This window comes from Equus quagga, chromosome 10 (genome assembly GCF_021613505.1).
Source record: "Equus quagga isolate Etosha38 chromosome 10, UCLA_HA_Equagga_1.0, whole genome shotgun sequence".
Classification (NCBI taxonomy): Eukaryota; Metazoa; Chordata; class Mammalia; order Perissodactyla; family Equidae; genus Equus; species Equus quagga.
Window position 1 is genome coordinate 77,460,645 of NC_060276.1, and position 15,470 is coordinate 77,476,114.

Sequence of the window (15,470 nt, forward strand, 5' to 3'; positions counted from 1 at the left end):
TTAAAAAATGAGCCAAGACCTTAACAGACACATCACTAAACATAATATTCACATGGCAAAGAAGCATAAGAAAATGCCCCACATTAGACATCATTATGGAAATACAAATTCAAGCAACAATGAGGTACCAATACACACCTATTAGGATGACTAAAATCCAGAACACTGACAGTAGCTAATGCTGGCTAAGATATGGAACAACAGGAACTCACATTCATTGATGATTGGAATGCAAAATGGTATAACCACTTTGGAAGACAATTGGTGATTTCTTATGAAACAAAGCCAACATTTATCCTACAGTCCAGCAATTGTGCTCCTCGGGTACTTACCCAAAGGATTTGAAAACATATGTCCACACCAAAATCTGCACACAGATATTTAGAATAGCTTTATTTATAATTGCCAAAACTTGAAAGCAACCAAGATGTCCTTCAGTAGGTTAATGGATTTATAAGCTGTGGTACATCCGGATAATGGAATATTACTCAGCACTAAAAATAAATGAGTTATCAAGCCATGAGAAGACATGGAGGAATCTTAAATGCATATTACTAAGTGGAAGAAGCCAATCACAGTAGGCTACATGCTGCGTGATTTCAACTACACAATATTCAGGGAAAGGCAAACTATGAACACTAAAAAGATCAGTGGTTGCAAGCAGTTGGGAGTGGGGAGGGGAGGGATGAATAAGCAGAGCACAGAGAATTTTTTGTACAAGTGAAAATACTCTGTACAATTCTATACTGATACACACATATTATACATTTGTACAAAGCTATAGAATGTAAAAATACCAAGAGTGAATCTTAATGTAAACTACGGAATTTGGGTGATTACAATGGGTCCATGTAGGTTCATCGATTGTAACAAATGTACCACTCTGGTGATGTTGATAATGGGTGAGTCTATGCATGCACGAGGGCAGGGGATAAATGGAAACTCTGGACCTTACACTCAATTTTTCTATAAACCTAAAACCGCCCTAAAAATATAGCCTTTAATTAAAAAGATTTTTAAAAAGGAATGAAATCCTGTCATGCTACTAACTGGATGAATCTTGAGGACATTATGCTAACTGAAATATGGCAATCACAGAAAGACAAATACTGAATGAAGTATCTACAGTAGTGCAACTCATAGAGAAAGTGGAATGGTGTCTACCAGTGGCTGGTGGGAGGGGGAAATGAGGACTTGTTTAATGTGTCTAGAATTTTAGTTTTGCAAGATAAAGAGTTCTGGAGATTGGTTGCATAACAATATGAATGTACTTAATACCACTAAACTGTATAAGTAGAAATGGCGAAGATATTAATTTTTATGTTGTGCATATTTTACCAATTACAAAAGGAAGGAAATTCTTATATACTGCTACAACATGGATGAACCTTGAAGACATTATTCTAAGGGAAATAAGCTATACACGAAAAGACAAATGTACGGATTACACTGATATGAGGTACTTAGAGTAGTTCAACTCATAAAACAGAAAGTAGAATGGTGGTGTTTAGGGACCGGGGGAGGGATAAATGGGGAATTATTGCTTAACGGTTTCAGTTTAGGAAGAGTTTCAGTTTGGGGAGATGAAAAAGTTCTGGAGATGGATGGTGGTGATGGTCGCACACTAAGTATATGAGAATGTACACTTAAAATTGGTTAAAGTGGTAAATTTTATATAATGCATATTTTAGTGCCATAAAAAAACCCTTTGGTAAAAAGTCTAAATTCTGTAATATGATTTACATAACTCCTTATGGTCTCTTCTAGCTATCTCTCTTGTCTGATTTCACACCACTCCATCTACTTTCTATTTTAGCTAAATTGTCTTTTAATTTGTCAAATAGGCAATGTTATTTCATCTTTGGGATTTCACATTGTTGTTCTCTCTGAATGACACCCTTTTCCCCCTTCTCCTTATTTGCCTAATTACTATTCATCATTTATAGTAAACATATGTTACTTTTTAATCTGCCCTGTGTCCCTTCCTATGGGGAATTGTCTCTCCCTGATTCAGTATGTATGACTCTGGTCAGACTGTCAATCAAGGAGCCTCACCTTCATCTGCATAGTGTGGGGATATAATCTTAGACTGGCCAGTCAGAGGACCTACTATGGTGGGTAGTGATTAGTCTATAAATTGGTATGTGTTCCAAGAAAGGTCAAACTGAGTACTTTATGGGCAGTTCTGAGTGTGTGAGCTTAATTTAATGTAATCCTGAAGGTGCTGGGGTGCCATCTTTCTCAATATGAAGAAAGAGACTTGCTGAAAATGAAGTAAGCAAAGGAAAGCTGAACTGAGAGATAAGGAGAGATCTCTGAGGGTAACTTGAGCACATGGGTCCAGCCATTCCTTATAACTTGTTTAATGATCTGCCCTCCCTGTTAGACCATAAGCCACACTGACTGCTATCTTACCTACTGTTATATTCCAAGTACTTGGTATAGCATTTATTGTAAATATTTAATCAATATGCTTTGAAAGATTGAATTATGTTTGTCTATGGAATTATGCCCATTCCACAATAATGTAAACAGAGTGGGCCCTCTATATCTACAGGATCTGCCACCACAGATTCTAACTGTGGAGCAAAAGACCTACGATGGTTATGTCATCCTGAACAATACAGACATTTTTCCTTGTAATTGTTCCCTAAGAACTACAATATAACAACTATTTACATAACGTTTACGTTGTATTAGTTATTGTAAGTAATTTAGAGATGATTTAAAGTATACAGGAGAATGCGTGTAGGTTATATACAAACACTACTCCATTTTATATAAAGGGACTCAAGCATCCATGGATTTCAGTAACCACTGGGACTCCTGGAACCAATCCCCTGTGAATATCAAGGGACAACTGTACTCATCAAAGTATTCTTATAACATTTTTGTGACTTGATGCCTTCCATTTAAATTTATGGTATGGGGTTGGCCCAGTGAGGCAGCAGTTAAGTTGGCACATTCCACTTCTCGGCAACCTGGGTTCACCGGTTCAGATCCCAGGTGCGGACATGGCACCACTTGGCAAAAGCCATGCTGTGGTAGGCGTCACATGTATAAAGTAGAGGAAGATGGGCATGGATGCTAGCTCGGGGCCAGTCTTCCTCAGCACAGAGAAGGATTGGCAGTAGTTAGCTCAGGGCTAATCTTCCTCAAAAAATAAACAAACAAATAAATAAATAAATAAATTTATGGTATGTGAGGAGAGATCTAATTTGTTATTTTTTGATATGATCAGTCAGATGTTCTTAACACAATTTGATGAATGATTCAGTCCTTCCCCACTAATCTGAAATGCCACCTTTAAATTCTTATATAAGCTTGCAGCCATTTCTGGGTTTTATATTCTGTTACATGACTTGTGTACATATTTCTATGCCAGTAATGCATTGTTTTATTTACTGTAATTTTGTTAAATTATTTAATGTCTGTAAAGATCTGAGCAAAATTAACTTTAAATTTTTTCTCTAATTTCTGAACAATTCATGAACTACGTGAATATTGAAAGTTGCTGACTGAAATTTTCCCTCTCGCATGTTTAATCATAATTTATATAATTTTTAATTAAGATATCCCATTTAATATAGAACATTTTATAAGTAAAGTGGAAAATTACAAATAACAAGCACATCAGCCATCTTGACCAGGAAAATAGTTAAGAGGTAGAAGAATAAGGGATACCATAGAAAAGATAGGTATATACCATAGGAAAATTGACAATAAAGTGAACAGAAAGTGCTGGGAACATATTTCCCAGATTTTATGCCTTACCCTCTCCCCACTTTCCTGATATATTCACACTACAAAGAATGGGTGGATGGCCATTTGTAGGAAGAAGGTACCAATTTTAGTAATATTTTATATTTGGTATTATTATGAAACATGTACTGAAAATTCACAATCTACTAGATAGTAGTCATATAGAACTAATACAGCAATGAGAGATAAAATTTATTGGAACCATAATGGATTTATAGGAAGTCAAGGTTATACAGAAATGACTAGGTGTCACCAAAGGAGAGCACTGATCTGTTGCTTCAGGACCATCTCACAGGAGTTATTTGCTTTGGTGAGTTCACCATGATCCAAGCCATAGCCTTCAATCTTAGAGGTACACAGCCTGACCTTGGTCATGTCCCAGAAATCATCCAAATGCAGGAGGTGAAATTACGCTGATTATATCATAATACTGAAAGATATAAAAGAGAAGGACAATATATTAATTTATATTGAAAAATGCTATTATCATATACATCAGACATGTCTGTTGAGAAGATAACACCCCTTTTCCTTCTAAGCAAGATTACTAGTGAAGCACAATTATTAGTTTTCCTTCATAAACATCAAATCAAAGTTATGGGATGCTGATAACTGGCATCTAGCTTTCTACATGATGTATTTGCCTGAACAATGAAGATTTGTGTCATATAGACCAGATGTTTCCATCACCCTAAGCACTTTTCCCTGAGAAAAGTGCTGGGATGTGTACCTCTGTGTATTCTGTTTATCTAGGCTTCCATGATAGATCAACTGGTCCCATTCTGTGCCTAGTACACATCAACACATTGTTATAGTCGTTAGAAAATCTATTTTTATTTACTTACACAAAAAATACATGAATAGAGTGATGTCAGCATCATGGTGGAGTGAGCTTGCCTGGGACTCTCTCCCCTCCAACATACAACAAAAAGGAGCAACCATATTACAACGGAAAACATCCTAATAGCACAGGAATCCTGGGAGAGTCACAGCAGTCAAAGAATGGAGGGTGGAGAGGCTGGAGCCCCCCTCAGAGGAGCTGGAATGGGGTAAGAGGGAACTTCACTCCCTCCCCTAAAGACTGGGATCACTGCTGTGGGATGCTCTGTGAGGGAAGGAGTGGGGGGGGTCTTACATCTGCAGGACCACCCAGCACTCCCTAGCACCCTTGCAGCCTAGAGGAAAGCCCTATAACAGGGTGAAAGCTTTTGTGTAGGTTGACTTCATCAAGCCAAGACCCCAGGAGACCAGATAGTGAGAGCTGATTGGGAAACTCAGATCTGCATGTAAGAGAAAGCACACCCCCAACCCTGATTGTGCCACACCATCTTGGCTGAAGGTGGAAGGCTCAGAATATGTGGCTCTCAACACCCATCTAGTGGCAATAGGCTGTAACAGCAACCGAATAATATCACAATGGAGAAAACTCATAGTTCCAGCATCAAACAGTTCATCAAAGCTCCACACCAGAGGGAAAACAATAAATACTCAGAATTATGTCCTGAGGACTCAGAAATAAGTAAACTGAATGGCAATGAATTCAGAATAGCTATCGTCAAAAAACTTAATGAGGTAAAAGAATATAGAGAAACAATTCAACAAGTTCAGAAATTGCTTCACACAAGAGGTTGAAGCTATAAAGAATAAGCAATCAGAAATGCTGGAGATGAAAGACACAATGGAAGAGATAAAACAAAATATGGATTCCCTGAATGCTCATGTGGACACCATAGAGGAGTTAATCAGCATATCGAAGATAGATATGTTGAATTGCTCCAGAAGGGAGGAGAGACAACTGAGACTAAAAGAAATGAAGATGGTCTCCAAGAAATATCCAACTCAATGAAGAAATGCAACATAAGAGTTATAGGTATTCAGGAAGGTGAAGAGAAGGAGAATGAAAGAGAAAGTGTGCTTAATAATAGCAGAGAATTTCCCAAATCTAGAGAATAAGACAGAAATGTGTGTGAAGGAAGCTTTTAGATCTCCTATATTTGTCAATGTAAAAAGACCTACTGCAAGGCATATAATACTAAAACTGGCAAAAATGAATGACAAAGAAAGAATACTCAGGGCAGCAAGGCAGAAGAAAATAACCTAAAGAGGAACCCCATCAGACTTTCAGCAGATTTCTCTGCAGAAACCTTACAAGCTAGGAGAGAATGGAATGACATATTCAAAACTTTAAGAGATAAAAATTTTCAGCCAAGAATACCCTATTCAACAAAAATATCCTTCAGATATGAGGGAGAAATTAAATCTTTCCCAGACAAACGCTAAGACACTTTGTAGCCATGAGAGCCCCCCTACAAGAAATCCTCAAGAAGACCCTCATACCTGAAAAAAGAAAAAAGGGGAGAAAGTGGTCACAAAACACAGAGTAAAGAGACAGATAAAATCAGAATAGGATAGCAAATATTCAACTATAGCATTAGTATAAAGGGAAGGAAAACACCAAAAACAAAGACCATCTTGTCAATTTAACCACAAACTCACAACACAAGTTGGAATAAGATATGAAAATAACTTAGGGGAGGAGGAAAGGGACTGAATCAGTTTAGACTGAGGAAATAAGAGGCCCTCAGAAAATGGACTATGTTATGCACGAGATTCTGAATACAAACTTCAGGGTAGCCAGTAAACTAAAAAGCAGAACAGAGACACAAAAAATAAATGAGGAAAAAACTAAGAAACACAGCATAAAAAACTACGTAATTCAATGATTATCCCAAAAGACAAATGACGAGAAACAAAAGAAATGCAGGAAAACTGGAAAGTGAGTGACAGAATGACAGCATTAAGGCCTCATACAATAATAATCACCCTCAATGTAAATGGATTGAACTTTCCAATAAAAAGACACAGAGTGGCACGATGGATTAAAGAACAAGATCCAACAATTTGTTGCCTTCAGGAAGCACATCTCAGCTCCAATGAGAAATACAGGCTCAGAGTGAAGGGGTGGAAGATGATACTCCAAGTTAATGGCAAACAAAAGAAAACAGGTGTTGCAATACTTATATCAGACAAAGTAGATTTTAAGATAAGGCAGAAAAAGAGAGACAAAGAGGAGCAATATATAATGATTAAAGGGAAACTACATCAAGAAGAAATAACACATAAATATCTATGCACCCAACACAGGAGCACTGAAGTTCATAAAGCAACTATTAATAAACCTAAAAGGAGATGGAAAAATGACAAAATAATACTAGGGGATCTAACACCCCACTCGCATCATTGGACAGATCATCCAGACAGAAAATCAACAAGAAAACAGTGGAATTGAATGAAAAGCTAAAATAGTTGGACTTAATAGACATATATAGAACAGTCCTTCCAAAAACAGCAGAATACACATTCTTCTCAAGTGCACATGGAACATTCTCAAGAATAGACCATATGTTGTGAAACAAGGCAAGCCTCTATAAATTTTAAAAAATTGAAATACTAACAAGCATCTTCTCTGATCATAATGCTATAAAGCTAGAAAGTAATTACAAGAAAAAAGCTGAGAAAGGGACAAAGATGAGGAGACTAAACAATATGCTATTGAAAAAGCAATGGATCATTGAAGAAATTTAAGAAGAAATAAAAAACATCTGGAGACAAATGGAAATGATAACATGCCATACCAACTCATATGGGATACAGCAAAAGCTGTATTAAGAGGGAAATTCATTGCAGTACAGGCATATCTTAACAAACAAGAAAAACTCCAAATAATCAATCTCAAATTACAGCTAACTGAATTAGAGCAAGAAGCACAAACAAAGCCCAAAGTCAGCAGGAGAGAAATAATAAAAATGAGAGCAGAAATAAGGACTATTGAAACAAAAAAGGCAGTAGAAAGGATCAATGAAACAAAGAGCTGGTTCTTTGAGAAGATAAATAAAATAGACAAACCCCTAGCCAGACTGACAAAGAAAGAAAGAGAGAAAGTTCACATAAACAAAATTAGCAATGAAAGAGGAGAAATAACAGATTCCACAAAAATACAACAGATTATAAGAGAGTACTATGAAAAACTATATGCCAACAAAATGGATAACCTAGAGGAAATGGATAAATTTTTAGACTCTTACAATCTCCCAAAGCTAAGTCAAGAAGAAGCAGACAATCTGAACAGACCAATCACATGGAAAGAGATTGAAACCGCAGTTAAAACCATCCCAAAGAATAAAACCCCAGGACCAGACGGCTTTCCTGGGGAATTCTACCAAACTTTCAGAGAGGATTTAATACGTATAATTTTCAAGGTATTCGAAAAAATTAGGGAGGATAGAACACTTCCTAACACATTCTATGAGGCCAACATCACTCTGATATCAAAGCCTGAAAAGGACAGCATGACAAAGGAGAACTACAGGCCAATATCGCTGATGAACATAGATGCAAAAATTCTAAACAAAATTTTGGCAACCCGAATTCAGCAATACATCAAAAGGGTCACACGTCACGATCAAGTGTGATTCATACCAAGGACAGGCATATTTCAACATCTGCAACTGAATCAATGTGATACACCACATCAATAAAACTGAGGAAAAGCAGAGAAAGCACTTGACACAATCCAACAGCCTTTTGTGATAAAAAAAAACTCTTAAAAAAATAGGGATAGAAGGAAATTACCTCAAGACAATAAAGGACATATATGACAAACCCATAGCCAACATCATACTCAATGGGCAAAAACTGAGCGCCACCCCCCTGAGAACAGGAACAAGACAAGGATGCCCTCTATCAGCACTCTTATTCAACATAATACTGGAGGTTTTGGCCAGAACAATTAGGCAAGAGAAAGGAAGAAAAGGAATCCAAATAGGGAGAGAAGAATTGAAACTTTTGCTGTTTGCAGAAGACATGATCTTATATATAGAAAACCCCAAAGAATGCATTGGAAAACTTTTACAAATAATCAACAGCTACAGCAAAGTTGCAGCGTATAAAATCAACTTATATAAATCAGTAGCATTTCTATACTCTAATGACAAACTAACAAAAAGAACTCAAGAACACAATACCATTCACAACTGCAACAAAAAAGAATAAAATACCTTCAGGTGAATTTAATTAATGAATGAAAAGACTTATACAAGGAAAAGTACAAGACTTTCCTGAAAGAATTTGATGATGACATAAAGAGGTGGAAATACATTCCATGCACCTGGATTGGAAGAATAAACATAGGTAAAATGTCCATACTACCTAAAGCAATCTACAGATCAGATTCAATGCCATCCCAATCACAATCCCAATGACATTCTTTACAGAACTAGAACAAAGACTCCTAAAATTCATATGGGGCAACAAAAGATCCTGAATTCCTAAAGCAATCCTGAGAAAAAAGAACAAAACTGGAGGCATCACAGTCCCTGACTTCAAAACACACTACAAAGCTGCAGTAATCAAAACAGCATGGTACTGGTACAAAAACAGGTGCACAGATCAATGGAACAGAATTGAAAGCCCAGAAATGAAACCACACATCTATGGACAGCCAACCTTCAACAAAGGAGCTGTGGGCATACAATGGAGAAAAGAAAGTCTTTTCAAAAAATGGTGCTGGGAAGACTGGAAAGCCACCTGTAAAAAATGAAAATTGACCATTATTTTTCCCCATTCACCAAAATAAGCTCTAAATCGATCAAAGACCTAAAGGTAAGACCTGAAACCATAAGGCTTCTAGAAGAAAATGTAGGCAGTACACTCTTTGACATCAGTATTAAAAGGATCCTTTCAGACAAGGGAAACAATAGAAAGAATAAACAAATGGGACTTCATCAGACTAAAGAGCTTCTTCAAGGTAAGGGAAAACAGGATTGAAACAAAAAAACAACCCACCAATTGGAAAAAGTATTTCCAAGTCATATATCCGACAAAGGGATAATCTCCATAATATATAAAGAACTCACAAAACTCAACAAAAAAATCAAACTCGATCAAAAAATGGGCAGGGGACATCAACAGACATTTCTCCAAAGAAGATATACTGATGGCCAATAGGCACATGAAAAGATGTTCATCATCACTGATCATCAGGAAAATGCAAATCAAAACTACACTAAGATATCACCTTACACCCATTATAATGGCAAAGATAACCAAAACAAAAAGTAACATGTTGGAGAGGTTGTGGAGAAAAAGGTACCTTCATACACTACTGCTGGGAATGCAAACTGGTGAAGTCACTACAGAAAAAAGTTTGCAGGTTTCTCAAAAAATTAAAAATCGAAATACCATATGACCCAGCCATCCCACTACTGGGTTTCTATCCAAAGAACTTGAAATCAGCAATTCTAAAAGTCTCATGTACCCCTATGTTCATTGCAGCATTATTTACAATAGACAACACGTGGAAGCAACCTAAGTGCCCATGAACTGATGATTGGATAAAGAAGATATTGTATATATATACAATGGAATACTACTCAGCCATATAAAAGGATAAAATTGTCCCATTCACAACAATATGGATGGACCTTGAGGGTACTATGTTAAGTGAAATAAGCCAGATAGAGAAAGACAATCTCTTTATGACTCCACTCATATGTGGAAGTTAAACATGTAGACAAAGAGAACAGATTAATGGCTACCAGGGGAAATGGGGGTAGGGGGTTGGCACAAAGGGTGAATTGGTGCACCTACAATACGACTGGCACACAATAATGTACAACTGAAATTTCATAAGGTTGTAAACTATCATAATCTCAATAAAGGAAAAAGACAGAGTGGCAGGATGGATTAAAGAACAAGATGCCTCAGTATGCTGACTCCAGGAAACACATCTCAGATCTAAAGACAACCATAGGCTCAGAATGAAGGGATGGAAGAAGATACTCCAAGCTAATGGCAAACAAAATAAAGCAGGTGTTACCATACTTATATCACACAAAGTAAACTTAAAGATAAAAGAGGTAAAGAGAGACATCAAGGGCACTGTATGATGATAAAAAGGATTCTCCACCAAGACGACATAAAAACATATACACCCAACACAGAAGCACCCAAGTACATAAAGTAACTATTAACAAACCGAAAAGGAGATATTTGCAACAAAGCAATAATAGTAAGGGACCTTAACACTCCACATACATCAATGGATATATAAACCAGACAAAAAGCCAACAAAGAGATAGTGGAACTAAATGAAAAACTAGGCCAGGTGAACTTGATATATATATATACAACACTCCAGCCCCAAATAGCAGAATATACATTCTTCTCAAGTGCAAATGGAACATTCTCAAGGATAGACCATATATTGGGAAACAAGGCAAAATTCAAAAGATTTAAGGTGGAAATCATGTCTACTATTTTCTCCAACCATAATGCTATGAAACTATAAATCAACTACATAAAAAAGCTAGGAAAGGATAAAAAATGTGGAGACTAAACAGCATGCTACTGAGCAAGGAGTGGGTTGTTGAAGAAATAAAGGTAAAATTCAAGAAAATATCTGGAGACAAATGAGAATGAAAACACGTGATACCAACTCATATGAGATGCAGGAAATGCAATCCTAAGAGGTCAATTTATAACAATACAATCCAATGTTAACAAACAAGTAAAAGCTCAAATAAACAATAGAAACTACACCTAATAGAATTAGAAAAAGAAGAAAGCCCAAACTCACCAGCATGAGAGAAATAATACAAATTAGAGCAGAAATAAATGAAAATTGAAACAAAAGGACAGTAAAAAGAATCAATGAAAGAAGGAGTTGGTTCTTTGAGAAGATAACAAAATTGAGAAACCCTTAGCCAGACTCACTAATAAAAAAAGAGAGAAGGCTCAAATAAATAAAATTAGAAATGAAAGAGGAGAAATTACAATGGATACCACAGAAATAAAAAGATTGTGAGAATATTATGAAAAAGTATATGTGAATAAACTGGACAATCTAGAAGAAATAGGTAATTTCTTACACTCTTACAACCTCCCAAAACTGAATCAAGAAGTCGAGAATCTGAATAGACCAAGCACAAGTAAAGTGATTGAAACAGTAATCAAAAACTTCCCCCAAAATAAAAGTCCAGTACAAGATGGCTTGTCAGGAGAATTCTAGCAAACATTCAAAGAAGATTTATTACCTATTCTTCTCGAACTATTCCAAAAAGTTGAGCAAGTCGGAAATATTCTTATCACATTCTATGATGCCAAAATCACCCTGATCCCAAAGGCACACAAGGACAACACAAAAAGTAAAATTACAAGCCAATATCGGTGATGAACATAGATGCAAAATTCCTCAACAAAATGCTGGCAAACAGAATACATCAATACATTAAAAACATCATACACCATGATCACGTTGAATTCATAGCAGGGACAGAGGGATAGTTCAGCATCGGGAAATCAATGTGATATATCACATTAACAAAATGAGGAACAAAAACCACATGACAGTCTCCATAGATGTAGAGAAGCATTTGACAAGATCCAACATCCTTTCCTGATAAAAACTCTCAATAAAATGGGTATATAAAGAAAGTACCTCAACATAATAAAGGCCATATATGACAAACCCAAAGCCAACATCATACTCAATGGGGAAAAACTAAAAGCCATCCCTCTGAGAACAGGAACAAGACAAGGGTGCCCACTCTCACCACTCTTATTCAACATAGTACTAGAGGTTTTGACCAGAGCAATTAGGCAAAAAAAAAAAAAGAAAAAAGAAATAAAAGGAATCCAAATAGGCACTGAAAAAGTGAAAGTCTTTCTGTTTGCAGATGACATGATTTTATATATTGAAACCCTAAAGAATCCTTCAGAAAACTATTACTGATAATCAACAATGATTATGCAAAGTTGCAGAGTACAAAGTCAACTTAAAAAAATCAGTAATAAATGAAAGCACTAAAGTTGAAGGATACAAAATCAATATACAAAATCAGTTGCATTTCTGTATACTAACAACAGAGTAACAAAAAGAGAAATTAAGAATACAATCCCTGGCGCCGGCCTGGTGGCACAGCGTTTAAGTGTGCACATTCTACTTTGGCAGCCTGGGGTTCACTGGTTCACATCCTGGGTGTGGACATGGCACCGCTTGGCAAGCCATGATGTGGTAGACGTCCCACATATAAAGTAGAGGAAGATGGGCACCGATGTTAGCTCAGAGCCAGTCTTCCTCAGTAAAAAGAGGAGGATTGGCAGCGGATGTTAGCTCAGGGCTAATCTTCCTCCAAAAACAAGAATACAATCCCATTTACAGTTGCAACAAAAATAATAAAATATCTAGAAATAAACTTAACCAAAAAGGTGAAAGAATGGTACATTGACTATAAAACATTGTTGAAAGGAATTGAAGAAGACACAAAGAAGTAGAAAAATATTCCATGCTCTTGTATTGGAAGAATTGATATAGTTAAAACGTCCATACTTCTTAAAGCAGTCTACTGATTCAATGCAATCTCTATAAAATTTCAAACGACATTTTTCACAGAAATAGAAAAAAGAATCCTAAAATTTATATGTAACAACAAAAGAGCCCAAATAGCCAAATGAATCCTGAGGAAAAACAACAAAGCTGGAAGTATCACACTGTCTGATTACAAAATGTACTACAAAGTTATCATAACCAAAACAGCATGGTACTGGCACAGAAATAAGCTAACAGATCAATGGAACAGAATTGGGATCCCAGAGATAAACCCATACATTTAAGGACAGCTAATTTTTGACAAGGGAGTCAAGAACATATGATGGAGAAAGGAAAGTCTCTTCAATAAATTGTGTTGGAAAACTGGAGAACCACAAGCAAAAGAATGAAAGAACATTTTCTTACACCATACACAAAAATAAAATGGATTAAAGATTTGAATGTAAGAACTGGAACCATTAAACTTCCAGAAGAAAACATAAGCAGTACACTCTTTGACATCAGTCTTAGCACCATATTTTCAAGTACCATGACTGTCCAGGCAAGGGAAACAATAGAAAAAATAAACAACTGGGACTACATCAAACTAAAAACCTTCTGCACAACAAGGAAACAATCAACAAAATGGAAAGACAGCCTAACAACTGGGAGATGATATTTTTAAACCATATTACAGATAAGGGGGTAATATCCAATATACAAAGAACTTGTACATCTCGACAACAAAAAAACTAACAACCCAGTTAAAAGTGGGAAAAAGATCTGAACAGACATTTCTCCAAAGAAGATATACAGATGGCCAACAGACACATGAAAGGATGCTCAACATCGTTAACTATCAGGGAAATGCAAATCAAAACTACAGTGAAATGTCACCTCACTCTCATCAGAATGGCTATAATTAAGATAGGAAACAAGTGGTGGAGGGGATGTGGAGAGAAGGGAACTCTCATACACTGCTGGTGGGAGTGAAAACTGCTGCAGCCACTATGGAAAACAGTATGGAGATTCCTCATAAAATTAAGAATAGAATCATCATACTATCCAGTTATTCCACTGCTGGGTATTTATACAAAGAACATGAAAACATGAATGCATAAAGATACATGCGCCCCTATGTTCAGCATTATTCATAACAGCCAAGAATTGGAAGCAATCTAGGTTCCCATCAAAGGACGAATGGATAAAGAAGATGTAGTATATATACACAATGGAATACTACTCAACCATAAGAAATGATGAAATCCGGCCACTTGTGACAAGATTGATGGACCTTGAGGCTGTTATGCTAAGTGAAATAAGTCAGAGAGAGAAAGTCAAATACCATATGATCTCACTCATAAGTAGAAGATGAAAACCACAAACACGTAGAAACAGAGATTGGATTGGTGGTTACCAGAGGGGAAGGAGGGAGGAGAGAAAAAGGGGTGGTGAGGCACATGTGTGTAGTGACGGATTGTCAGTCTTAGGATGGTGAAAATGATGTAATCTACACATAAATTGAAATATAATGATGTACACCTGAAATTTATATAATGTTACAAACCAATATTACCGCAATTTAAAAAAATAATGAAAAATAGAAGTTAGAAAAAAACCAGATTCCCCTACTATTATTGTGTTGCTTTAAAATTCTCCCTTTAGATCTGTTAATAGTTGCTTTATATACTTTAAGGTTCACAGGCTGGGTGCATATATATTAATAAATGTTATGTCTTCTTAGTGGAATGTCCCTTTTATCAATATGTAATGTCCATTGTCATCCACTATTATCTTTTTTGGTTTGAAGTGTATTTTGTCAGAAATAAATATGGCTACACCCATTTTCTTTTGGTTGCCATTTGCTTGAAGTATCATCTTCCATCCCCCCATTTGGAGCCTATATTTGTCTTAGGGTTGAGAAGAGTCCCGTGTGGCTGCATATTGTTGAGCCTTGTTTTTTAACCCATCCAGCCACTGTGTCTTTTGATTGGTGAATTCATTCCATTTATATTTAGAGTGAGTATTGCTATCTGAGGGCTTAATACTGCCATTTTATCTTTTGTTTTCTTATTGTTAAATATTTCCATTGTTTCTTTTTCCTTGTGTTTTTGTCAGCCATTTCAGTTCGGTTATTTTCTGTAATGTATTTTTCAGTTTCCTCTTTTTTAATGTTTTGTGACTGCTCTGATTTTTTGTTTTGTGATTACCATGAGATTTGTATAAAAGATCTCATAGATTAAATAGTCCTTTTTCTACTCATAGTATCTTATCTCCATGTGTTCATGCAGCTTCTTTCCTTTTCCCCTTCCCCTTCTATATTTTTGTTGTCACGAATTAT

The 15,470-nt window shown here is 36.2% G+C and overlaps 1 long non-coding RNA gene across 1 annotated transcript in view; it reads right to left on the reverse strand.

Annotated features, from left to right (window-relative positions):
- Window positions 1-3,941: 3,941 nt before the first annotated feature.
- Window positions 3,942-15,470, reverse strand: part of LOC124245779 (uncharacterized) — a 71,045-nt gene continuing 59,516 nt past the window's right edge. Inside the window, exon 3 of the long non-coding RNA XR_006890324.1 lies at window positions 3,942-4,192. This is a non-coding gene — a long non-coding RNA (uncharacterized LOC124245779). The remainder of the gene's footprint in view (window positions 4,193-15,470) is intronic.